Source organism: Arvicanthis niloticus, chromosome 2 (genome assembly GCF_011762505.2).
Source record: "Arvicanthis niloticus isolate mArvNil1 chromosome 2, mArvNil1.pat.X, whole genome shotgun sequence".
NCBI lineage: Eukaryota > Metazoa > Chordata > Mammalia > Rodentia > Muridae > Arvicanthis > Arvicanthis niloticus.
The window spans coordinates 135,374,759-135,401,748 of NC_047659.1; positions in this window are offsets into that span (position 1 = coordinate 135,374,759).

The following is a 26,990-nucleotide window of genomic DNA, read 5'->3' on the forward strand; positions in this document are numbered from 1 at the left end:
GGGGCCCAGCTGCAGCTGCAAGAGGCCCTCCTCTGATGTGTTCCCAAAGCTCTGTGGAGTTTTGGGGACAGGCAGAGCAGGGCTGAGGCTTCAGTTGTCACAATGCTCAGAGGTGGAGGGGAGAGCCATATATGAACAAGACCTTGCTGCGTAGCTGTGTCTGGGCTGAAATTTGCTATGTAGACAGGGATGGCCTCAAACTCTGAGATCCCGCCTGTCTGCCTCCACCTCCAGAGTGCAGGGATTAAAGGCGTGTGCCACCACACTGGGCTTCACCTCCTCCTCCTCTGTAACCAGTCATGTTGGTTGGATGTGGGTTAGCTTCCCATCACAGTTTTAACAAATGCTTGACATAAACAAGCTCAAGGAGGAGATGTTGGTTGTGGCTCCTAGGTCTGAGTCCTGGTGCCTGCCTAGGGAGGAGGAACAGAAGAGAGAGGAGATGGCAGTGAGGTTTGTGTGTGTGTGTAGGGGGAGGGCAGGGGAGACAAGAGACCAGAAACAAGACACACCCATCACAGACCTGACATAGGAGAGGGTTTTAGGCAGGACCCACTCTGTGACAGCCTGAGTTCTATAACAGAGAAGGAACAGAGAGGGTCAGAAGAGTAGCCACACCCACTCTGGCCAAGCCACACCCTCTTCTTCCCTCATCTTCCCATGCGCTGTGGCTCCCACTCCCAGAAGGCTCTACATCTATCGATATCACAACACATCTAGCTCCCGTGACTTCCATATCTGGCTTTGGATGATCCAACACTTCCCTCTCTGTCTGTGTGGCCTACCCCACCCCGGAATCCCAGCCTCTGCACCTCTGACATCTTAGGTTCAGCACATGCTACGTTCCCTGGTCTCTATCCAGGAGGTACCAGGGTTCGTCCATCCCCTGTTCTCCACTGAATGTCCTTATGCCGTGGGAACAGCGCTGTACTGTGCGCATCTCTCACCTTTCAAGCCTCTGCTGCCCCTGTGGTTCTGAGCTTAGCCATATATCTGGTTGTAAAGCTAAGTGCTTGGGGCTTGTTTATATGATGCACCAAGATATGATTGACAGCTCTAGATCACAACACAGTTCTCAGTGAAGCACCCCAGCAGTAACAGGCGCCCCTACTTTCATCTCTGGCCACTGCTCTCAGCAGCACCTTACACACACTCTCCTGCACAAGGAAGCAGGTATCAGTGTCATAGCCTGGGAAACTGAGGCCTTCAACTTCCTCTGTAGTAAAGACGACCTTGAATTTCTGCCGATCCTGAGTGCTGGGGTTACAGGTAGAGACCTGCCGTCTCTGGTTTAGTGAGTGCTTTGGGCTGAGCCCACAGCTTCATGCCTGTTAGACAAGCACTCTACCAAACGAGCCCCAGTCCGAAGTCTTAATTAGAATTCTGAATTAGTAAACGTCCTCCTTAGCGTCTGCAGTGGTGTGTGCCCTGTGTCCTACTGGCACCGTTCAGACTGCAGCAGAATTGTTGGCAAGGATGAGGACTCACGGTGAGTCGCTTCATTTGCTTGAGCTGAATCCCACTCTTTCTCCTACTTGATCACATCTAAGAGGGCTTCACACAAAGAAGTTAAAAAAAAAAAAAAAACCGCTTTTCAAATGGCTTAATGTTTCATCGGCCAAGAGGCTTCCTTACAGAGGAGATGATAAAGCAACTATTAAAGTGTTCTCTCGGTACCCTACGCTGCTGGCCTGGAGAGGTATTTCTCTCAAGCATCTGAGAGGATGAGGCTCAGCTCTGCTTTTAAACTCTGGGCTCGGTTCGGAACCCCGTGATGTCTATAATGTGGACTCTGGGATCCCAGAAGCTTGGGGCCAATTTAAAAAATCTGTATGGAAATTCATGTTCATTACAGATGGTGGCAGAAGCCCTGAGATTGGATGAGGCGGCATGAACTTCAGGGAGACAACAAAGACGCAGGGCCAAGCAGCCAACTTGGATGTGACTCCCTCCAGAGACAGGCCTCACTGATAAAAATGGAGCCACGCTGGGGAAGGTGCCGAAGTCTGGCAGGGACTGGGGGTTCCTCACAACTGATGGTTCCATCTGCTAACTACAAGCGTGTGGGGACAGGATGGAGACTGTCTACAGCCCGTAGGGAATCTGACTGTGCCCCTTTGGCTCTCACACAGAGCAGCCTCTAAGGAAACTTGCAGGGTTGTCAGAGAAAGACATTTGGGCATTTAGCAGTGGTCCCCCAAAGGCTGTGACCCCTGTGACAGGAAACAGCTGTGGATAAGGAAGGGAAGTTTCACCCACGTACATCCTCTGAGGATCTGCAGTGACCTTCTGAAGCACAGGCTGACATGGGTGTATTAAGATGCCATTGAAGGTCCCCTAAGGATGCAAAGGTGGCATGGGGGATCAGAAGGTGAGGACTCTAGGAAGCAGCCTCAAGTTAGCTGGGTGTGGGTGTACAGACCTGAACCTCCCAGAGGTTCAGGTTTCCCAGAGGCTGAGCCAGTGGCCTTCAAATTCAGGACAGCCAGGACCACAGAGTGAGTGCAAGGTCAGCCTGGGGAACTTAGACCCTGCCTCAAAAGGACAAGTTAAAAGAGGCTTGGTTTATACCCAAGTGGGAGACTGCTTGCTGAGCAAGCACATGGGTTCTCAGTTAAGAGGCAACAAAGTCTGAAGTAAGGACCCCTGCATGCAAGTATACCCACTCACCTGCCTCCCAGGGGCTTCTAGAGAGGCAGGTGTGACTGCTGATGTCCCTGGATGCAAAGGGGAATTTAGCCTTTGGGACTTACAAAACCAAGCTGGAACCAAGATGGAAAATTTTGCAGGGGTGGGGTAAGTGAAGTCACCTCTCCTGCTGGACTACCAATATGTTCATGTTCTTTTCCAGGCAAGGAGTGTGAGAACTGACAGAATACCACCCACTAATCACCTCACCAGGCAGTGGACTTACAGTGAACCTCTTGAAAACAGGACCACATCATCAACATGCCCAGGCTGATGAGAAAGGTCATGTTTGGAAGTTTTATATTGGGTGCCAGTGACTCTGAACACTACCCTTAGGGCCTGAATGACAAAGACGTTTCAAAGGGAACTTTAGATGCCTTGGGTACATAGTAGTTTTCCATTGTTGTTCTGGACACTTTTGAAGTTTGAGACAAACTGACCGTTGGTACCCATGGACCCCACTGTAAAAAGTAATGTTCCCCATCTGTTTCTTTCTTTACTCTAAGGACTCCCCCATCTCCCACTACCCCCCCACCCCATAAGTGGCAGGGAAGGAAAGAGAAGAACATTTTCTTTGGACTCTAGAATAAGTTTTACTTTATTTCTTATTTTGTCCATATGTCTGTTTAGAGTTTGCATGTGGGTGCCCGAAGAAGCCGGAACAGGACATCTGATCCCATGGAACGGAAGTTACAAGCAGTGGTGAGCCACCAGCTGTGGGTGCTGGGAACTGATTCTAGGTTCTCTACAGAAGTAACACATGCGCTTAACCACTGAGCCATCTCTCCAGACCCCAGAGTGAGTCTGAATCACTCTTGGAAGCTTGTCAATCAAGGCTTCCAAGGAATGTCAGGGTAGGACTCTCACCTGAACTTGCCCTACATTGGGTAGATGCTGTGGTAACTTGAGTGAGTTGTTCCCCCACCGTCTCAATGTTTGGTCCCTGGTGGATGCTGCTGTCGGGGGAGGCTTAGGTTGTATCGCCTGCTTGGAGGAAGTGTGTCACTTGAGGTGGGCTTAGAGACATTTCTAGTTCATTCTTGATGCTTTGTGAGCCCCTAGCTTCTTGACCCTGCCAACATTTCTTTGTTCTACCATCAAAGACTCTCTCTCTGGAACTGTGTGTCTCAACAATATTCTTCTTCTATGCATTGCCTTGGTTATGTGATTTATCACTGTGGTAGGAAAGCCACTAATACCTGTGTTGTGTTGAGTAGCCACTTTCCCCCACCCAAGGCTTGCCTTTTCATCTCTTCTACTTTCTTAATGGTGTCTTTAATGAACAGAGCTCTGAGTTTCCATGAGCTCAAACTGTTCATCTTTTCCTCACGCCAAGAGCACGGTGTCTCTGCCTCCCTCTGCATTTGGTTTGGAAGCCTCTGCTAATCCATCAGGGGAGGTCAGCAAACACTTACTTTCAAGCCTAACCAGCTTGAAGGGGGTGGGGGTGGGGTCCCAAGATTCACACTTGAGCCTTCTGGTTCCAAGGAGCATCTTCTTGCTTTGTCTCTCTCTACCAGTCGGGAGTGGCAAGTGGTAGAAACTCTGCTCTTGAGATTAAAAAGAGAAGTTCTTGGCTCACGCAAGAACAAAGCCCAAAGTGTCTGACTTCAGGCACTAGTGGGTCTAGGTATTCACACATCTTAGTTAAGTTTCTCTTTGTCTCAGCCTCTGCTACCCCTCCCCTCCCAAGCTGGCTTCATCAAGAGAAAGGCTCGTTCTGTAAGCACCAGCTGTAGCAGTCTGTCATCCAAGGATGGTGTATTACGGTTCTCTAGAGGAGCAGAATCAATTGAATATGTATTATAAAGGAGAATTTATTGCACTGCCTTACACAATAGGGCAGGTTAGTCCAAAACTGGCTGTGAGCCTTTGGGAGAGGCCAAGAATGCTGAAATGGTTCAGTTAGAGACACTGGGTGCGGTAATTGGATCAGGTCAGTGGTGAGGGCTGGAGACCTCATGGAGACTTGCTGTTGAATCTGTCATAAAGGCTAAAGAACCAGCATCTGATGGCTGTGGACAGTGGTGGCAGCTACACCCATGTTCAGAAAAGGGGGTATACACACACACACACACACACACACACACACACACACACACACACACGCTACCTTCTTTTAAGCTACCAGACCATTGGATGGCATTACACATGTTCAGGGTGGATCTTTCTACCCTAGTCACTGTCGCACATGACAGTTCTCTCGCAGACACACAGAGGTGTGTGGTACTCATCCAGTCCAGGACATTTCTTCCTCCCATCAAGTCAATGATTAAGACCATCCATCACCCATGGCTCCAATAACATGTCATCTCACAGGCTCATGACCTTAGCATTCCTGCTGCTGAGAAGTAGGTCAGTGTCTTCTTAACTCTGAGCAGGTGTGTGACTCACTACAAACCACAGAGGTGACAATGACCTCACTCTACCGTCTGAGGCCAGATCAGAAAAGGCAGGGTTGCTATTGTTTCATCCTTGGAGACTGGCCCTGGGAGCCTGAGCTGGCTTGTCAGAGGCCCCAGTCCCCAGGCCATCATGGAATAAGGAAGCTGACCCAGGCAACAGGAAGAAACCCGATGTGGGTGTCCAGTGGACAGCCTGAGTTGAGGTTCCAGCTGGCTGCTACCTGCCAGTGCAGCTTGAGCAAAGATGTTTTCAAGTTAAGACTGTCTAGGAAGTACCAGACATTGAGGTGCAGATGAACCGCCTCATTATGCTCCATCTGATTTCCTAACCACAGAGCTCCTGAAACAGCAGCCCGTTTGGGCATTTGTACTTTGTAAACCTTTGTTCTGTGCTTAGCAAGAAGCACATTGGATGTGTTACCCAGCAGCCCTTAGCTGGGCTAACAGAGGCCTTCTTTCCTATTGCTCACAGGCAGGAAAGTCCCTGAGTCAGGCTGGGTCGTGTTCCACCCCAGGGTACTCATTAGCAGTGCTGATCTGGCCCTGAAAGCTACTGCGCACATTTGGGAGCTAGAGAGGTGCCTTTGGGTTACCATTGCTGGGATGAAACACCTTGACCAAAAGCAGCTTCAGGAGGAAAGGCTCACAGTTCCATGTAACAGATCATCATCAAAGCAATGAGGGCAGAAATTCAAGCAGGGCAGAAACCTGGAGGCAGAAGTTGATGCAGAGGCCATGGAGGGATGCTTCTTACTGGCTTGCTCCTCGTGGCTTGCTTGGCCTGCTCTCTTATAGCGCCCAGTACCAGCCCAGGAATGGTACTATCCGCAATGGACTGGCCCTTCCCTGTCAATCACTAACTAAGAAGATGCCCTACAGCCAGATCTTATGACGTCATTTACCTAATGGAGTATCCCTCCTTCCAGGTGACTCTAGCATGTCTTGTTGACATAAAACTATTCAGGACAAGAGACTAGAATGGCACAGACAGACAGACAGACATAAGGGCCTCAAGGAGATTGGGCAGAAGAGCAACTACCCCTGTGACACTGTCCTGTGACAAAAACCATACTTTAATGAGGGATGAAAGCACCCTCACCACGCCACTCAGAGTCCACATATACAGTAGACTCTGGGAGCTCAGTGCCGTGCATGGCCGTCACAACTCTCTCCCACAACCCTACCATCCTGACTGCAGATCCCCAGAGCCCATCAGTGGGAAGATTGAAACCCAGCAAAAGTTAGATTCTCCAGACGACCCCAGAAGGAGTATAAGGTCAGAGTGCTCAAAATCTGCCCCCAAGCCCAGTACACCAAGACCCAGGGGATGGCCAGCCACAGGGGGCATAATGACAATCAGGACAACTGTGACACCTGTAGCCTTTGTGCTCATCTGGTCAGTCCTTGTCCCTGTGTGTGAGGAGACCCATACAGGCCTGGCTTTCAGCAGCTTTGTAGGAAGGTCAGCTCCTATCAGGCACAGGGGTCCTCAAGGCACCCATTACCCTCCCCAGAGCTAGGATTCAAGCCCTCACACTCCAGCTTTGAGAGGATGGATCTAGGGCAGCTTAGGGGATCTGCCAATGTAGGACAACCCCCAGTTACTCTCAACAATCCTTTCCAGATCCGCCAGTGCTCAGTGACAACTCGTAAGATGCACGTCTTCTCAGGCTGATGCAGAGCACAGAGCCTGCTGGGGCCTTGCCAGGAGAGAAAGCCCTGAGCTTACAGCATGGGCCCTAAGGCCTTGGCTGGTTAAGTCACTTCCAAGCCTCACAGGCGTTGGGATGACACGGGGCTTTGCTCATAATCTGCTCACTGGGCACCCAGGCACGATCCTGTTCTGTCATTTTCTATGGTTGCCTTTGGTTAATTACTTTCAGTTTGGTGCAAAGAAAGCAGGCACAGGAGGACCCAGGCTGGTCGGAGCCAGTCTCTTGGTCAAGCATTCCTGATCGGGGGTGGGGGGTGGGGGGTGGGGACTAAGAAGCTGGGCCTCTGTGATTCCAGATCCCACTTGGGAGATTCGATGATCCAATAGTTCTAACAGTTGCTGAGGCCTGCCAGGGGACAGGCCATGTCCCAGGACAGTGACCTTCTTGTTGTAGTCTTCCATTTGTGGAAAGGAGGCCCAGCGATGGCTCCTCAGGGTGTGGTTGCCTGTGGGATGCAGGGGAAATGCCAGTTCTAGATGAGATTCTAGAAGTGTGGTCAAGGTTGACTTTACAGTGAGAGGGAATCCCAGCAGGGGAAGGAGCCTGGGAAAGGAAGACAAGGAAGGGAGCTGCCCAAGTAAAGTCTGTGAGGCAAAGATGCTGCAGGCTCAGGAGACAGGAGACAGTCAGCGTGCTTAACAGAGCATTCTGGACAGAACTGGTGACAGGAGAAGGTAGGGTGTGAGTGAGTGTGTGTGTGTGTGTGTGTGTGTGTGTGTGAGTGTGCACACATGGCTGATAACACAGACCAAAAGGATTTGAAAATGCCTTCAGAAACTGAGACTTTAGTAAGCAAGGGAAGGATGTGACATGGCAGACCTTTGGGGGAGACCACTTTATCCATGATATGGAGGATGGCCCAGAAGATGGGGAGTCCAGTATAACCTTTGAACCTGGAGGGTGGCAGCAGAGGAAGAAGCAATAGTCCAGCATCCAGTAGCATTTCAGAGAGGAAGGAATGGAGACCTGTCTGGGAGTCTAGCATTGACTTACATTCATGGGAGCCCCAAAAGTTCCCTTAGAAGTGACCTCATTGGGCTGAGTTCAGTTGCTTAGGGGTACCCACATAGCCTCACAGCACTGAAGCCCAGGAAAGTGGAATCTCCAAGCAAGTGTAACACTAAGATCATAGGAGGCTGAGCTTCTGGGACAGAGAAGACAGATGTGACTTGATGTGGCCTTTACATTTAGGCCAGACAGAAAGACAATAAGGGTCAAGGAGGCTAGGCTAAGGGAGCATCAGCAAGGAAGGCAGCAGGAGACAGGGCAACGGGCAGCTAAGGGGAGTGGAGGAGGTTAGAAAGCTTGGAGAGTCTGCAGGGTGCCAAGAAGGACTGTCCTTGGGGGCGGTGGTCACACCCATACAGTTTAAAAAGGCTACTCACCGTTTATGCAATGGAAGCTCATAAATCACTTAAAGCTCTTTGGAGAAGTGCACTTGACAGGAGCTCTGTGTAGCCAGCATCAGACTGAACACCGAGCTCAAGTTCAAATAGAAGCAATGACACGCCTCACTCGTGGGCTGCCGAGACATAAGCCATGTCAGCTGACAAGTCTCGCCTATGGGCTGCAGAGACATAAGCCATGACACACAGACACTAAACCCCAGGGAAGAGGAGGCCAGCTCCGTGAAAGCTTTCCATGGTGGTAGCAAATCACCACAGGCTGATGTAAATAGTAGAAATCTATTTCCTCAGGTTCTGGAGGGAGAAGTCGAGATCATACTGGGTTGGTTTCTTCTGAGCCTTTCATCTTTGGCTTGAGGGTCACATCTTCCCTGTGTTATTATCTGCAGCCATCTGGCTGGGGTTCCTTTTCTATATCAAGATTGAAATTTCCAATATATGCAAACAGTAGCTTCCAGGCTCCTAGGTACCGAAGGCCCCAATGACTGGATTAAGATCAGGGGCAGAGGGGCTGGTGAGATGGCTCAGCGGTTAAGAGCACTGACTGCACTTCTGGAAATCATGAGTTCAAATTCCAGCAACCACATGAAGGCTCACATCCATCCGTAATGAGATTTGATGCTTTCTTATGGGGTGTCTAAAGACAGCTACAGGGTACTTACATATAATAAATAAATTTTAAAAATGTTTGGGCCAGAGCGAGAGGGAGAAAGGAAGGGGAAAGAAAAAATGGAGGAGGAGGATAAGGAGGGGTAGGGGTAGGAAAAGGAGGAGGAGGAGGGGAAGAAGAGGAGGAAGAAGAGGAGGAGGAGAAGGAGGAGGAGGAGAAGGAGGAGGAGAAAGAGGAGGAGGAGAAGGAAGAGGAGGAGGAGGAAAAGGAGGAGGAGGAGAAGGAGGAGGAGAAAGAGGAGGAGGAGAAGGAAGAGGAGGAGGAGGAGGAGGAGGAAAAGGAGGAGGAGAAGGAGAAGGAGAGGAGGAAAAGGAGGAGGAGAAGGAGAGGAGGAAGAAGAGGAGAAGGAGAAGGAGAGGAGGAAAGGAGGAGGAGGAGAAGGAAGAGGAGGAGGAGGAGGAAAAGGAGGAGGAGGAGGAGGAGAAGGGGAAGAAGAAGGAGGAGGAGGAAGAGGGGAAGAAGAGGAGGAGGAGGAGAAGAAGAAGAGGAAGAAGAAGAAGAAGAAGAAGAAGAAGAAGAAGAAGAAGAAGAAGAAGAAGAAGAAGAAGAAGAAGGAGGAGGAGGAGGAGGAGGAGGAGGAGGAAGAGGGGGAGGAGGAGGAAGAGGGGGAGGAGGAGAAGGAAGAGGGGGAGGAGGAGAAGGAAGAGGGGGAGGAGGAAGAGGGGGAGGAGGAGGAGGAGGAGGAGGAGGAGGAGGAGGAGGAGGAGGAGGAGGAGGAGGATTGGGGCGGAGGGTTATGACTGGGATCCTGAGAATTAAAAGCTTGTGAGTCCAAGTTGTAGAGGCCAGACTCAGCTGCAGCAGGCTTTCTACTCTGGGTCTAGATGTCAGTGACCAATAATCTAGGACTCATGGCAGAAGCTACTACTGGCTGGTGTTATGCTCAAGTCTTGGGTGCTGGGGACCTTAGTGAGTGTTATAACTTTCAGGCCCCAGGTGTTGGTAGCTCATCAGTTCTCGGAACTCTTCTGGCTACCATTTCTGCAGACTGCTGGTCATCAGCTTTCTCAGCTGTTTCTCTATTTGGTTTCTTCTCTAACATTCCATCATTGTCCATCGTCTCTACCACCTCTCCCCAGGCACCTCTGGAGCCCTCTGCTACCTTCCTGCCACCACAGATGCTGGAGTTCATCGATGCTTTGGCTACTCTTCTGATGTAGCTGCCTCTGCCACCAATTCTTGTTACCAGCACAGCCCAGTCTACCATGATAAGGATCACAGGCAGGCAAAAGACACCCAAGAGCCTTGTTGTGGCCCTAATGTTGCAACCCCAGGAAGGTTACATAGAAGAGGATCTCCAGGCCAACCTGAAAGACAAGCTGACTGGTGTGTGTGTGTGTGTGTGCGTGTGCGTGTGCGTGTGCGTGTGCGTGTGCGTGTGCGTGTGTGTGTGTGTGTGGTGTAATGTGGCCATTGTATCACCAGTTACAGCTCAACTTCTAGAATTCAGTTTTGACATTCAACTTGACCTAACCTAGAATCACTTGGGAAGAGAGTATTTTCATAAATAAAAAAAATTAGTGTTAAATTTATGCATTTTGTTATGTGTGGGAGTGTTTTACCTGCATGTGTTTTAGTTTTTGATTTGTTTGTTTGTTTGTTTTTGTTTTGTGAACCACATATGTACTTAGGGCCTACTGAGGTCAGAAGAGAGCACGAGCTGAGTCACAGATGGTGAGCCACCAGGTGGCTGCTGAGAATGGAACCAGAGTCCTTTGCAAGAACAATAGGAACTCTTAATCACTCAGCCATCTCTCCAGCCTTAGAGAAAGACTTCTAAGGAATTACCCGCATCAGGCTGGCCTGCGGGGGAGGGGGGGACACAGGGGAGGGGGGAACTGTCTTGATTCTTAATTGGGGTGGGAGGAGGTGGGTGGTACCATTTCATGGGCTGGCCCTGACTGTATGAAAGCAGATAGAGCTAGCTGAGGACTGAGCACAGGCAAGCTCTGCTCCTGACCATGGAGGTGGCCCTTTATTGCCCCTGCCTTTACTCCCCTCCAGTGCCCTGGGACCTGTGCCCTGGGAGTGTAAGCAAATTAACCCTTCCTCTACTATGTTGGTTTTGGTCAGACTGCTTTAGTCCCATGACAGAAATAAAACTAGAGCCAGCCCCTCCTCTCTGTCAAGTCTCCGGGGGAAGGGTCGTGCTTTCCAGGATGACTGTAGACAGATTCTGTGCACTCACAGCAGCCAGAGGAGGCACTCCTGAAGCATTTGCACAGTAACTCTTCTAAGTTCCCCTGGACTGACTGGTGGAGGTTGGATTTTCCGAGTACTGGTGCAGGCTAAGGGGAATTGAAAGGCTCTAGCAGGCCCCAACCTGGGCAAACAGCGCCAACAGGTTTCCCTCCTTGCTAAAAACCATTAGATTGCTTCCCTAAAGCTACCCATCAAGGTATATTTCCTTATTTGGCCACTTCTTCCTCCTGAGGCTGACTACCAACCGCCATTTGCCCATGGGCCATACATGTCTGTTCTCTAGCCAGAGACAGTCCTTTGTCCTCAGGAGCAAATATCCTTTCCCATCTCCCTTTTTCTTCTCTTCTTCATCTCCTATCTTCTATCTTTGTCTCTTATTCCTGTGTCCCTCTTTTTTTTTTTTTAAAGATTTATTTATTTTTATATTTATATGAGTACACTGTAGCTGTCTTCAGACACACCAGAAGAGGGCATTGGATCCCATTACAGATGGTTGTGAGCCACCATGTGGTTGCTGGGAACTGAACTCAGGACCTCAGGAAGAGCAGCCAATGTTCTTAACCACTGAGCCATTTCTCCATCCCTCCCGTGTCCCTCTGGGTCAAATACATCTCTTTGGTGCTCAAAACTTGGTCTTGGTCCAGTCCTTTCAGGAACAAGGCCTCCTGTGACTGTAGTTATGTCTTCAATGGCTGTGGGTGGATCTTGGGCTCAGTAGTGCTTTTCTTTCTAGACAGTTCCTCACCAAAGGCTGCTAAGTCTACAGGAAGAGCCTGTCTGATGACCTATCCTGACAGTGTCATTCAGTCACAGACAAATACCAAAGGGTTCAGAAAAATAAACTTAACAAGTACTTGTCTGCCATGCTTAGCAACACTAACCATGTTTGACTCTGTATTTAGGAGGTCTTAAGGATTTCCCAGAATCCCTGAGGGAGTGGGGTTCCCTGATCCCTTTCCCCTCTCATGGCCTTTATTGGCCTATATCTGTGGCCCAGTTCTTTCTTGGAAAGATCCTGTCTATACAGGACCAGGGCCCACTCTAATAATGTCACTGAACTTTGAAAAAGAAGTGACCCTGTCTCCATATACAGTCCCAATCAGGAGTCAGGGCTCTGAAGTCTAACTCACAACATTTTTTATTTTCATAAAAATAAGTGTTTTCTTAAAATCATGAATGATCTTATTATTAAAAATAAGGTTTTTTTTCTTTGGCAGAATCTCCCATATCCCAGACTGCTTTGAATTTGCTATGTGTCTGGGGATGACTGTGAACTTCTTCTGATCTTCCTGCATTCACCTTCTTCATTCTGGGATTATAAGCATGTGCCGCCACACAGGGTCTTATTTGGTACTAAAAAAATCAAGCCTGGGGCCTTGTGCATGGTAGCCCAGTACTCTACCAATAAAGATCCATCTCCACCCCTCCTCTTTGCTGTTGTTGATTTTAAAAAAGATTTATTTTACTTTTAATTATCTGTGTGTGTTGTGTGTGTGTGTGTGTCGGGGCTGGGGGGGGTGTTGCACATGGATGCCTACCAAGACCAGAAGAGACTGTTGTATCCCTTGGAGATAGTGGTACCTGTAGTTGTGAGCTGTTGCCAGACACAGAACCAAGCCGGGGCTCCCTGAAGGGACATCAGGCACTCTTCACTGCTAAGCTGTCTTCCCAGCCACCCCCTCTGGTTTTGTTTTGTATTGTTTTGGAGACAGGGTCTTTCTCCCAGCATTCCCCGCGCTCCTGGGATGCCACGTTCTCCCAGCATTCCCCCCGCTTCTGGGATGCCACGCATGAGCCTCCACGCCTGGCATTTTCCCTTTCTTTCAACAATCTTAGTTCACACCAAGATCTGTCACCTCCTGGCTCTGAATCCTAGAGCCATCAATCAAGCTGCCAGGCAAAATTTTCTTCGGCCATCTTGTTCTCGGACTCAAGGAATAACAGTAGACGGGACAAAGACAGTTACCGGCCCAATGCCAACTTCGAAGGACAACCCCCCCGCTGGCCTCTATCATGGAGACAGCTCTGGCCAAGGATTTGGCCTTGTTCTTGTCAGGGATGTCCCATAGGGCTCACAGACCCTCCCTAGGCTGCATTTCACTCACGTGTAATTGGAAATCAGGCCACTCCCGTTCCAGTGACTCAGCACTAAAGAAGCCATCAATTTCCCATTTAAAATGAACGGCAAAATGCAAAAAAAAAAAAAAAAAAAAAAGACAATTCAGCGTGGGGGGGGGGGGGGGGGGCGGGTGAGTGGCAAGCACATTTTGCAAACTTAAAAAGCATTTTGGAGTGAAATCATCCTTAGAAAGCTGGAAGCTAGGCGAGAGAAATCTGCCAAATCGGTTATTAAAAAAAAAAAAAACCCAAACCCATTATGTATATCTTGATATTCTTTGGGGATATTTTATCAAAGGATCTGTTCTGAGGGATGTTATTTTGGGGCTCTATCTGATATCAGCTGACATGTTTCTATTTAGCATTTCACTGACTTTGAAAATCACAGCACCAAATTACTGTCTCTAACTAAAGCAGAGACTCATCTGCAGGGAGAGTCTGATTAATATATTCACATCGTTATCGTCTGGTTTTTCGCCTCAGATGACGGATGGAAGTGACGAAGGAGTTATTTATTCTTGGAGAAAGAGGAAAATGGAGAAAAACCTGTGAGCTGGCTTCATCTCTGCCCTCCTGGACGCTGCTCACTGCACGGTGGTCTGGCTCACTGTGGTGGCTGTGAACTTGGCTGGTCTGCTCTGGAAAGAAGCACGAGCATATGGGGTCTCATGGTCCACCTCGCAGGTGTGAGGGTGGCCACCCACTGAGCCCACGTGGAAGAGCAGAGGGGGGAGGGTATCTGTGCAGGTGACTGGAGGTGAGGAGGGTCCTGAAGTCCCGACTCCATCAGAGGGAGAGTCACTCTCTGTTGTGCCTCCAGACAAGGACTGCATTTTTAAAATAAAGATTTATTTTTAATATTTTAAATTATGCTTATGTCTGTGTGGTGGTAAGTGCAGATGCCCATGGAGGCCAGAAGAGGGTACTAGAACCCCTGGAGTGGGGGTTCAAGGTGTTTGTGAACTGTTCAGTGTGGGTGCTGGGACTCAAGCTCAGGACCTCTGCGGGAGCAGCATGCACTTTCTTTGAGAACTTCAGGGGTCAGCAGACTCATGACCCCTCCTCTCCCAATGTATTCCCCCTGGGCTGAGACAGGGCACTTCCATAGAGATCTCCATGGCAACCACTTCTTCACCCTTCAGAGATATCCTGACCCATGACATGACCCCCACTGTTAGGTTGGCAATATCTCTATGGGTTCACAGGTTTTTGTCCAGTTAGGATTCTCAAATTAGGATTTTAAGAGATTACCCACCGGTAAGATTAATATTATAATTCTACACACTAAGTGTATAATCATATACACAGTATGTATAATTATGATGTGACAATACTTTCTTTTTAAAATAATTACATGTGTGAGTGTTTGCCTGCATGTATGTCTGTGCACCACATGTGTGTCTGGTGACTGAAGGGGGCATAGAGCCCCTGGAAATGGGGTGCCAGAGGGTTGTGAGCTGCCCTGTGGGTACTGGGAATCGAACTTGGGTCCTCTGGAAGGGCAGCCAGCCTCTTAACTGCTGAGCCACCACCTCTCCAGCCCTGACGGATAATATGTTCTATCTTTAACCAGCGGTGACGACCACAACAACAAAGAAAGCATGCAGGCAATAGATCAACCAGTGGGATTTTGGAATTCATTTTTCAACCAGTCAAGATTTCAAGCTGTAAACGGCTCTTTATTATGGAAATATGCCATGGGCTGCCTTTAGAGGAGGGTAGGAACACGGGGCTGAAATGGCCCTGGTTAATGGGGGAACACTTTGTAAAGAACCCGTGCGAGGTCTGACATATTCTCAATTTTATATGTTCCAAGTGAGAAGAAGAAGAGTGGCTCACCCGCAGGGAACTCGGATATGAATTCCCAGGGGGTGTTTACTTAAATGGAGCTGCTTAGGAGTGGGAATTCATCCAAATTCTGCCTGTTGTCTTGGAGCCTGTGAAGCGCAGTCAAAGGAGGGCGGGTGCCACCTCTGTGAACCCTTGTGAGTCCACCAATGCTTTCCTCTTCACCAAGCTGCCGTGTAAAGCCCACCCCCAAAGCTCTCGGAAGATTGTGCTGGGGAAGCAAAAGCAAGCAGCTGCTACCGGGGAGATGAATGGGACCTGGAAGACTCCAGCAGTTCTGTGGAAGAGAGCAGTATGTACTGACATCTGAGCATGTCTCTGGAGGAGTGTTCCTTACAAACTTCCATTATGAGTTTCAGTTGAAGTGGGCTCAGGGTAGAACCTGTTTCCATTGTGTGTCCTGGGGTGCTGGAGGCTGACGCTCTGCATTGTCTTAGCGTGGGATCTCCCCCCCCCACCCCACCCCCAGCACAGTCTGAACTGAGGATCTGTGGTCAGATGGATATGGGAATGATTCTGGGCATAGGAGAATAAAGAAGCAGAGAGAATCCCAGGATGCATTTGGAGCTGCTGACTCTGTGTGAGTCTGACAGGCCTCTAACCTAGAGATGGAATTTGTGTCCATTCCCCATCTCACTGACTCTGGGACTTCAAGAGCATAACCTGAGTGAAGAGAGGTCTTTGAGTTGAACCCTGAGCCGCCACAGAAGGAGCCTGATCACCCTGAGGTGGCCACGTTGGGAGGGAGCTCCAGCTACATGGGGATCTCTTGGATCTCTGCTCACAGTCCTAATGGGGTTGATTTCTGAGCTTTTCAGGCAAACTTCACACACATGAAGAAAGTCCCCAGGCAAGCCAACCCATGACGCCCTGACTTCCAGGCTCTCGGGTCCTCCTAGTGGAAACTGCAGATTCTATGCGGCCATGTCTGACCTGGGACCTGATCCGAAGAAGCAGATCCAGCTGGTTCTTGGTCAATACCACTAAATTTTGAGCTGGAACAGATAGTATTTCCATCTAGCAACCAAGGATAGGTACTGTGGGTGGCCATCCTGGGCTACCTAAAACCATCTTTAGGCACATGGTGAGATAGAGGCCAACCTGGGCTACGTGAAAGAGTCTATATTTGAAGACTTTGGCTATGAAACCCCACAGAGATTGCCCTCACTGATAAAAACCCAAGGCTGATTCTCCTGGGCTGGACTGGGTGTTTATCATGTTGCTTTTCTGCCTTCTGCTGCCCTGCTGTGCACTGTGCACTGGCTGGTACATGGAAAGTATATAATCTTAGGGTTGAAACTCACAGGCCTCTGGGGCTGCAGAGGTGACTCAGTAAAGTGCTGTCTGTACAAGCATGGGGACTTGAGTTCAGATCCCTGGAAACCATGTAAAAAGCTAAGTGTGGTGGTGTGTGCCTCTCACCCCAGCACTGAGGAGGCAGGGACAGAAGGGTCTCTGGGGCTTGCTGGCCAGCCAGCTTAGTCAAATAAGCAAGGTTCAGATTCAGTGAGAGACCTTGTCTTAACAAATAAGGTAGAAAGTAAAAGAGGGAAGACACCCAACTTCTTCTCGCCTCCACACGCATGTGCCCAGATGTGCATACACAAACATGTACTGTTAACTCACTGGGTGAGAAAAGACCACTACTATGAGTTTTGAGCCAAATTTGATGCAAGATTTATTAAATACTGGCCAGGACCATACCCAAGACCTGTGCTCAGAACATGGCACCAGATTACATTAGTCAGGGGCTTATAAGGGCAAAACTCACAATGCTGTATACTTCCTGCCTTCATCCAATCAGAGGCAAGCATACATCCTGACATGCCACCTGTCTACATACCTCCTGTTGTGCTCAAGCATATCCTGTCAGTTGGAGCAACCAAGCTTGTTTACAGAAGTGAAAATGTGTGGCTTGTTTTCTTCCATGAACAACAGCCCCAGCATTCCAGGAAGCTATCTGTCCTTGACCAAGTGGGACTTACGGGTTAGAGACATTTGTTTTCTAGATCTCTTAAGTACAGTAATTGAAACCTAAAGCATAATGCTATCTATCACAGTACAAGCACTTACAAATCTGTACAAACACATATGAACACGCAAACATGTACAAATCCATATGCCAGTTTTTGAAAGACAGAGGGACACATGAGTCTTTATGAGTATTCAATAGGAAAAGATACATCAAAATTCAAAGCATCTTAACTTCATTTGGAGACCTCAGAGAAGCCCTGGTTGCTGCAGACTTTTTTCTTACATCCAGCCTTGTCTTTCGTACCATGGACTCAGAAGCTTTACCTTAAATGGTCTGTCTTTAAATTTCTTTTTCACTAGCTTTAATTCCCATGACCGCCATTGCCTACTACAAAGTCGTAAGAACTTGATATGGTCAAGGTCACCAGCTATGCTTGGAAGATTTTTTTTTTTTAATCATCTTGACCTTGGAAAGATCCAGAACCTGAAAGCATGGCCTATTGTGCAGTCCCTTGGCGTTTGTGAGTTTCTTTAAGGAAAGGTGACTTAGAGGCTGGAGTTGCTTGTGTCTTTATTTTCTTCACTGTTGGAAGCCTCACAAAGACACCGTATGAAAGGGAAGACTAATTTCTCTGTGCTTCCTTGTCAGGCTGTAAATAAGTGAGCTGAAGCTACCGGTGCATCTGCCCTTGGTGTGTGCAGCCTCGGCTCCAGAGACATCCCAACATATTGTGTACCATGGATTACAGTGTTGGGGAGGGAAGATCTTCTGGCAAACCTGGGTTCCAACCAAGGCTTTCTAGAAGCCAAAATCACAGGTGCAGAATCAGATCATATCAAAGGATCTCATCTTATTAACATGAGATGCAAAATTCACCAAGGCTACACATGACTTACAGGGTACCCACAGTTCTCACAGGCAGATAGATGCTGTAGGAAAAGCTAGTCTCAGTGTATAATACACATTTGTCACTGTGATTCTCCCCCAAACTCCGTGTGTGTGTGTGTGTGTGTGTGTGTGTGTGTGTGTGTGTGTGTGTGTGTGTGTATGAACAGGTGAATGCAGGTGGATAGGGACAGGTAGCACCAGTAACTCTGCTCTTAGAAGATCACTCAGGAAATCTTCCTGGATAGTATTCCTTGTCCTGGATTGAGACAAGATCCGGGGGCTTGCGGGTTCTGGAGAAGATAGCATAAAGAACAGGGTCCGCCAGAGCGTGGCCTGGCAGGTTGTGCTCTGCTAAGGAGCAAGAGGAGAGAGATGAATAAGGGGACAGAGGTGGCTAAGATTGGATAGAGATGGGACCAGAGTGTCAACTGAAGAAAGCAGAGTTGCCAAGACCCAACCAGCAGAGACCCCCCTCAGAAGGAATGGGGCGGGGCCTTGCTGACTCCCCCACCCCCAGCCTCCTTCCCTGCAGCTACATTGTCACAAAAGACTGAAGCTGCCCGACTCTGCTCTTGTCTCCAAGGATGAAGGTCAGTGTCTCAGCGGTGTCCACTCTGATGCTGCCTTCACGCTGAGACCTTGATATTCAATGTGAAATCTGCATTGATGAAATTTTCATTACCGAAACATCTTCCCTTTCATGGCCTCGCTAGTCTATGGCTTTGAGGATCTGCTGGTTTGGGTTTGGTTACCCGGCGAGTGGAGGATGGGGTGTTATTAAACATTTAGATGAGCGATGGTATATCAGGAGAGCCTTCTCCCGTCACAGTCAGAGCATGAGGGGCTCAGCTAATGACCGCAAGGGAGGCAGGGCTGGGAGGCAACTGCAGTGTTCTCTGTAGCCGGAGGGAGCCTGCATCTTCTGCCTGCAGCAGAGAGGAGCTGCCTGGTTACAGGGTACACAAAAGAGGTCCAGTTGTCCACCCACTCTCCATCTACCAGCCTGCCTGTGGGTTTGAGCAGACCCTACCTGCTTCCGCACCTCACATGTGGAGCATAAGGCAGGTTGACCAGATGGACGCTTAGACATGGTGGCTGTGGGCTGAATCAGGGTAAAGGAGGATCCTGTGTTACAGGCTGGTTTGTGTTTAACAACTGTTTTTCTAGGCATGTGGCAGCAGAGTCTATGTGTCTCATGTACATATACTTGTCATATTTACAACATATCCCACGAGACAGGTGACCTCATCATTGCTTCCACCTTAGAGATGTGCTGGAGGGCCTACAAAGGGTTTCTTGCTAAGGCGGAATAAAGGCAGGGTTTGGACTCAGGACTCCTGAGCCTCTGATGTAAGCGTTGGCACCCAGCTCTTATTAAAGGTACAGCATTTAAAAAGAATCCGTCCATGTATGGTGTTCACATCAAGCAAGCTGTTGAAGCAATTGCCTTGCTGATGCTCTCCCAACTTCCCACACGCCACAGGCAGCCCAGCCTTTCACAAGGGAGAGCAGGGTCAACCTCCTGGTCTACTCTGCTCCCCGGTCCCCAGAGTTCCCATCGCTGCAGCTGATTGTCACCCAACTCTGCTATTCAAGAAGCTTGCCTTTTGCCATTTGCCTTTGCTCCCTAACCAGAGGCCTTTCTAATCTCTGTCCATGACTGCAGTGATGGCATTAAAAAAAATAATTTGTGTTTTGAGACAAAGTCTCATGTAGCCCAGTCTTAGCTCAAGTTTCTTTGTAAGGGAGGATGACTGGAGTTCTGATTCTCTTGCATGCCCCTCCTGAGTGCTGGACCATCTGGACAGGTTATAGGAGATGCTGGGGACTGAACACAGAACTTCGTGCATACTAGACAGGCACGCTCCTGACTGAGCAACATCCCCAGCCCTCAGTCCTGCAGTTTTTAGACTCATGAGACATCAGCAGCTGAAATAATTCTGCAGTCATCTAGGATGGAGATAAGGTCATTCTGCCAACCCCAGACCTCCGTGTGTTGCTGCCTCATGGAATCCTAAGAAGGGACCCATGTATATTTTGATCCGATGGAATAGCTTCTGGCAAACGAAGCCAGGGTGAGTTAGAAAGGTAAGAACACACACACATACAAACTCAGACAGGGGTCGGGGTATTTTTCAAATGCCTTACTCAAAAGGTAATCCAGGCTGCTGGGGCTTGAGGTTTGTGCCCCAGAGAAAAAGCAAGCCAAGCAGAGGTGGCTCCATCATTCTGTTCAATGTGTGGGTGCCGCTCAGCCAGTTGAGAGTTGTGTGCTAGGCTCAGGAGCTAGGGGGAGACCAAAGCTGACACCCAAAGCCAGGGGCAAGAGGGAAAGAGAAGTCCTGGCAGCTGAGTAAGTCTGCCCCAGCACTTGGTGCCCAGGGAATTTTGAGGGTGCATACACAGAGCACAGTGTTCAGGGACTGAGCTGAAGTAGGCATGGGTCACTCATATCATAGATGTCATTACAACAGAAGCTGGAGTCCAAGGCTCAGCAACACAGAATTCCAGAAAACACACAAGGCCTTCTCTTGAGTCCCTTAGGAGGCTGTACCATGAGAAGAACAAACTGACATAAACTCGGCTCTGTGAAGGTAAAGGTCACCCTTAAAATGTTTTAACCCTGGGTTTGAACAGGTGCCTACTTCTGCCATAAGTGACACCATGAAAAGACTGCCATTTCCAGAGTCTCCAGCTCTCACAAGCAGGTTACCAGACCTCACAAGGGAAAGCAACAAGATGACACGTGGTGCAAAAGCAGGCAACCAGAGGCCCTGGGTGCTTGGTCACTGAAGTGGCTAGTGACAAATTTGCAACATCAAGTAGCAATTTATTTATTTATTTATTTTTAAAAAAATGAAAAGCTGAGGTACGTTACCAGATGAATTGAATTTGAAAATAGAGCCAAACAGCGTTGAATTCAAAAGCAAGTTCCAACGGAAGCCGCACGAGGCTGGCACAGATTGTTTAGTCAAGGCATACGTAAGTTTGCTAAAATGATCCAGGCTGAGGAGGTGTGGAACAAAAACCTCAAGGAAAAAAAAAAAAAAACCACACTAGGACGTGTGGGGTACTGTGGAGAAATCAAGAATGCGTAATTAAAATTCTCAAAGGAAGGACTGGAGGGGGCTCAGCCATTAAGAACATTTGCTGGTCTTGCTGAGCAAAGCCAGCCATGCCCAGCAAAGGAAGAAACAGTCGGGGAACGACTGACTTATCAATAGGAACAACAGAAGTAGGAGGAAATGGAACGGCAGTTATTAAAGCTCTGACTGCGTGCCACGCACGGGGCCAGCAGCCGTGAGTCATGTTCCCATCAGAGACACTGCAGACGAGATGGACACGTTTTCAAAGACGCAGAAATGAAGAGGCCACTCGGCACTGAGATGCACACCCAGAGGAGTCGGTCAGGCAGAAAACACGTGAGCTCAAAAGAACCCACGTGCAGGCACACACGGAAGAAGGAGGACCTCTACTAGAGGGTCTACTGTGTATGTTTGATGAGAAGTCCGACACTCCAGTCCTCCAGGGCTCTAGCATCTGCTGGGTTAAATCACAGGGGAGCAGGGGCACAAGCTTCCAGAGGGCTGGTAGGGACTGCTCCAGGGTTTCCATGCAGATGTAACACCCAGGAAGTGGCACCATTTGAACATATCAGGCAGATCCTGCAGTGGGAGAGAGACCCTTCCTAAATGCACAGAGGCACAATGAAGAGATCAACACCAGCAACCTAACTGAAATTTGTCATGTAGAATAATTACAAAATAGTCGGTAACAGAGAGCAAGACAAAAGGGCAGAGGAAGGTCACACAAATGGCTAACGGTGACGAAGCAGACTCAAATTCTCAAATAATTACATAAAAGGTTAACAAGGGCAGCCTTATTTTTCTCTATGGGCGAATGGGACTGGGCCACATATTCTGCCAAGTGGTTCACAGGATATGCTATGTTTGACTCCCTGGGACCAACACCAACAGTGTAGGAGTTGAGTGGGGGAGCCTGCTATTTGAACAGGTCCAGGGCATCCTTGGAAAGACAGCAGCTACTTGTATGGAAGAGAGAGGGGCAGATACTAGGGACCAGCGATTAGCACATTCATCTACTTGTGATGTGAAGAGCAGATTTAGCAAGGGGCCATGGTGAGTTAACAAATCAGTGCATTCCAAACACCCGTCAAACAACCCTTGCCCTTCTGCAGTCAGCTCTGGCGGAGGCCCTGGCTGTCCTTCTGCAGCTTAACTCTGTGGATCTTGGTAACCAGGGCTCAGACCAGCTGGAGTCAGGGATGCACAGTCAGCCCTGTGTTTATTCAGTTCTGCAACTCAAGCAAACAAAGCTCAAGGCAGGGCTGAGGCAGTGGGAGAAGGAGCCAATGCTGCCTGTGGAGCTGAAGGCTCCAGCTCACCCAGGATGCCTGCTCCCCCCACCCCCAGGCCCTGCTGGAGCCAAGCCCTACCAGACCTAGAAGGTACATGGTGGTCTGCCTCAGGAGGTTGCTGGAGTGCTCCATGCCCTCAGCAATGAAAGGAAAACAAATTTCCAAGAAAAAGGGGTGCCAGGACCAGTGGGATTGAGTTACTTCTGTGACAGCTGAGTGGCTGGCTCTGCTTCCAGATCCCCAGGACTGCCCCAATGAGTTCACCTCAGGCAAAGGCCTTCTGCCTGGGGAGCAAAGGCCTGGCCTGCCTCACACTGTGCAGGTGACAGGCCCAGGGGTCAGAGTGTATCCTGGGAGCCTGTCTGGGTTGGAGGAGCACTGAGAGAGCTCTCAGCGCAGTGGCCCCAAGTCTGGAGTCTGATCCAGGGAGGGGCTGGGGATGATGAACCTGCCACAGTAACTTCACTCCAACTGACTGATAAAAGAAACTGTGACTAACAGGTCGTGTTTCTGTCCTGCCCATTTTGGATTTTTATAACATACTTCTATGATATCACCAACAGGGGATGTACTTTCCAGGCCCCCACGATCCTTACAAAAATTAAAATGGAAAGACACAGCACTGGGAACATGATCTCGAGGACAGGAAACTGGGAAACGCTGGCCGCTCCAGAGGGAAGGAGCTGAGCTCAAACCAGAACCAGGGCTAATAGCACAAGCTGGAAGTGGGGAGTCAGGAGCCTGCAGAGCCTGCTGGAGGTCAAAGGTGAGGTCCAGGCGAGGTCACTGCAGACCTGAAGAGTGGCAGAGGCCTTTCTCAGTAAGCCGTGGGAGGAGAAAGTGAGACAGAGAAGAGGGCTCAGTGAGATCCCAGACTGGGGACACAGAGTCCCCAACATGGAGGGAAATGTCTAGGTCCAGCTCTGAAGCAGAGGTGGGAGCGGCTCTCCTCCCTTCCCCGGGGTGTTGCTAAGGAAGACAGACAGCTGTGCCTTACCTGAGTGCATGTGTTGAGAGGAGGGTGACAGGCAGGGAGAGAACTCAGGGATGGCTAGTGACAGGGACAGACTGGAGCTGGATGTTGGAATAAGATGACGCCAACAGAAAGCATAGTTCTCTAGTGCCAGCTAACTTTGTGAGGATAATTGATAAGTAGAAATTGAGGGATCAGGGAGATGGCTCAGAGAGCAAAGTTGCCTTGAAAACTTGAGTTTGAATCCCCAGAGTCCACAGAGAAGCCAGGTGTGGTAGTAGTGTCTGTAACTTGGAGTTCCTATGGGAAGAGATGGGAGATGGAGACAGGAGACTCCCTGGAAGCTTGCCGATCAGCTAGCCTGTGGTTCACAGCTGAGAACAACTAAGAGACCCAGTCTCAAATAAGATGCAAGGCCAGGGATAGCAACAGAGGTTGCCACATATGCTACCCTTCTCTCCCTTGGGATGTATATATGTAATTGTGTATATGTATATATGTATATATGTATATACATACATGCATACATACATGCATGCATACATACATACATACATACATACATACACACATACATACATACATACACATTGTATGTTTGTGTAAGATGTGCAATGTGGTGGTTTGCTGACTGCCTGTGTTGAGACTCAGTAACCAGGATCAAATACACGAACAGACTACTCACCTCCTATAACTTCATTTTCCTATGGCAGCAAGAATGTGGCAGAACTGCATGCCCTCTGGGCAAAGCCACAAGTCTAAGCACTTCAGTATGGGAGTACTCACTGTCATGAGCTGTGGAAAACACGCTGCACATAAGGTCCTCAGAGTGAGGTCACCCATCACAGAAAACCATTACTGTCTTGCCTAGCTCCCCGAGATTTTTGTGAGTGAGGACTTGCGTGTCTGGCTCAGGTCAGGGGTGAGGGGTGGAGCAGAGACACTGGGCTGAGAACCAACTCTTTGGGCCTGGTTTCACGGGAGCCATTAGGAGCCAGACAGGTCCGAGACAGGCAGACAGACAGGGAAAGAGCCACAGATAGATAAGGAAGATGGCAAACTTCCAGCCTCCTTGCCTTCCCCACCTGAGGTAAAAGCCTGGTGGGTGTTTTCTCCTGCTGACAGGCCCCCTTCTGCTGACTGGCCCAGTCTAGTCAGGCATGCTCAAGGCCTGTTCTGAACAAGGTTACCTGAAGCTGTAGGCCTCCGAGCTTCTTTGTGCAAGCGGACCAACTTCAGATTAGGAGAGGGACTCATCTCAGGCCACCAAAGCCACTTAGAACCCCAGGCCTCCCAGGGCTAGCTGTGTGTTCTTTTTCACCTGTAATTGTCCTTGTTACCCAGCTGTGTCTTGGGCTCTTTCTCTGCTTTTTAATTCTTTCAATGTTAGAGAAATGAACTCCAAGATCCTTGGCCGGTAGCAATAGCAACTCTCAGCCATAGGAAGGGAGCTAGAAAAGGGATCATTCTGCAAGATAATCGTATTACATAGAGATACAGAGTTCCAAAGCCACAGGAACGCCGTGAGCTACAGGAACTAAGATGAGTGGTTTTGGAGAGAGTAGGGTGAGAACTGAGTTTTTAAAAAATATTAAAAGTCATAGAATTCTAAAGTTCGGTTTGACTTTGATTAAAAGTTATAATTAAATAATGACAGAGTGCATTTTTCGTGTTTGGTTTTTTTTTTTTAAATCTAGAAATAAAAACACATTGTGTTTTTTGCTAATGGCTTTTTCCCCTTGGGGGTATTTTATTTTGAGATTTGTCTTGATATATAAAGTTTTGAATTCTTTTTACTACAGACTGTTTTTTGTGATTATCCCCCGGGGTTGCTTATTCATTTGCATATGAGATGTGTGCACTGTTCTCATGTCTCTGGATAGTATGAGTGAGGCTACAGTAAACATCTTTGTACCTGTGCATGTGTGTGAATGCATGAGTGTACTGTGTGTGTGTGAAGGCATCAGTGTAGTGTGTATGCATGAATGAGTATACTTTGTGTGTGTGTATGAGTGTAGTGTGTGTGCATTCATGAATGCAGTGTGTGTGTGCATGAGTGTAGTGTGTGTGCATGTATGAGTGTACTCTGTGTGTGTGCATGAGTGTAGTGTGTGTGCATTCATGAATGCAGTGTGTGTACATGAGTGTAGTGTGTATGCATGTATGAGTGTACTCTGTGTGTGCACATGAGTGTGGGGTGTGCATGTATGAGTGTACTCTGTGTGTGTGCATGAGTGTAGTGTGTATGTGCATTCAGGAATGCAGTGTGTGTGCATGAGTGTAGTGTGTGTGTGCATGCATGAGTGTAGTGTGTGTGTGCATGCATGAGTGTACTCTGTGTGTGCATGCATGAGTGTACTCTGTGTGTGTGCATGCATGAGTGTACTCTATGTGTGTGCATGAGTGTAGTGTGTGTGCATGCATGAGTGTACTCTGTGTTTGTGCATGAGTGTAGTGTATGTGTGCATTCATGAATGTAGTGTGTGTGCATGCATGAGTGTAGTGTATGTGTGCATGAGTGTAGCATGTGTATATGCATAAGTATAGTGTGTGCACATGCATGAGTGTGCTGTGTGTGTGCATGAGTGTAGTGTGTGTGCATGCATGAGTGTACTGTGTGTGTGCATGCATGAGTATAGTGTGTGTGTGCATGCATGAGTATAGTGTGTGTGCATAATGACTGTAATGTGTCTATGCACAAGTATAATTTGTACGCATAAGTGTAATGTGTGTGTGCATGCACAAGTGTAGTATGTATATATGTGTGTGCGTGAGTGTAGAGTGTGTGTATGTGTGTGTATGTGGGTTGTGCATGTGTTGTGTGGGGGCATACATATCTATGTGTGCACGTGGGCATGGATGTGTCCCCTAAAGTACATAGACCCAGGCAGATCCAAATACTGTTTTTAATAAATGAAGACAAGTACTAAGCATTTTGTAAAACAACATAATTAATAACAAAATACATTTAAAAAAATCTGACTCCAGGGATTGGAGAGAAAGCTCAGAGTACTGATGTTGTTCCAGAGGACCCAGGTTCAATTCCCAGCACCTAGATGGTAATTCACAAGCCTCTCTAACTCCAGTTCCAGGGGATCTGACATCTTCTGGCCTCTGCTGGCACTGAATGCACATAATGCACAGGCAAGCATGCAGGCAGAACACTCATACCTATAAAATATTTTTTTTTTAAAAAGAATCTGCTGAGGATAGAATTCCCTGCACCCTCCTGCCTTGTGTTTTGGTAAGAGTCTCAGAGCTGGATACACACACAGACACACAGACACACAGACACAAACAGACACAAAGACACACACACACAGACACAGACACACAGACACACAGACACACAGACACAGACACACACACACACACACACACACACACACACACACACACACCTCCAGCTCTGTGTGCTTCTAGTACAAACACAGCCCGGCTGCTCTGTTTTCCAGCATTTTCTATGACACCAGAAACAGAGGGACAGAGAATATAGACTTGTTCTTGAAAATCCAAAGCTGAGACAGAGATAGTTAAAAATACAGGACCACCACGGCCATGGAACCAAACGCCATGGAACACCAGGTCTGAGCATCCTTCTGGTCCATCTGAGATGTGGGGACTCAAGCTTTTCTCTCAGCAGCTTCATACAGATGTCTCCACGACAGGCCACCATTCACACCTCTCTCTTCCTAATCTGTGGGTCCTCAGAAAATGTTCACTT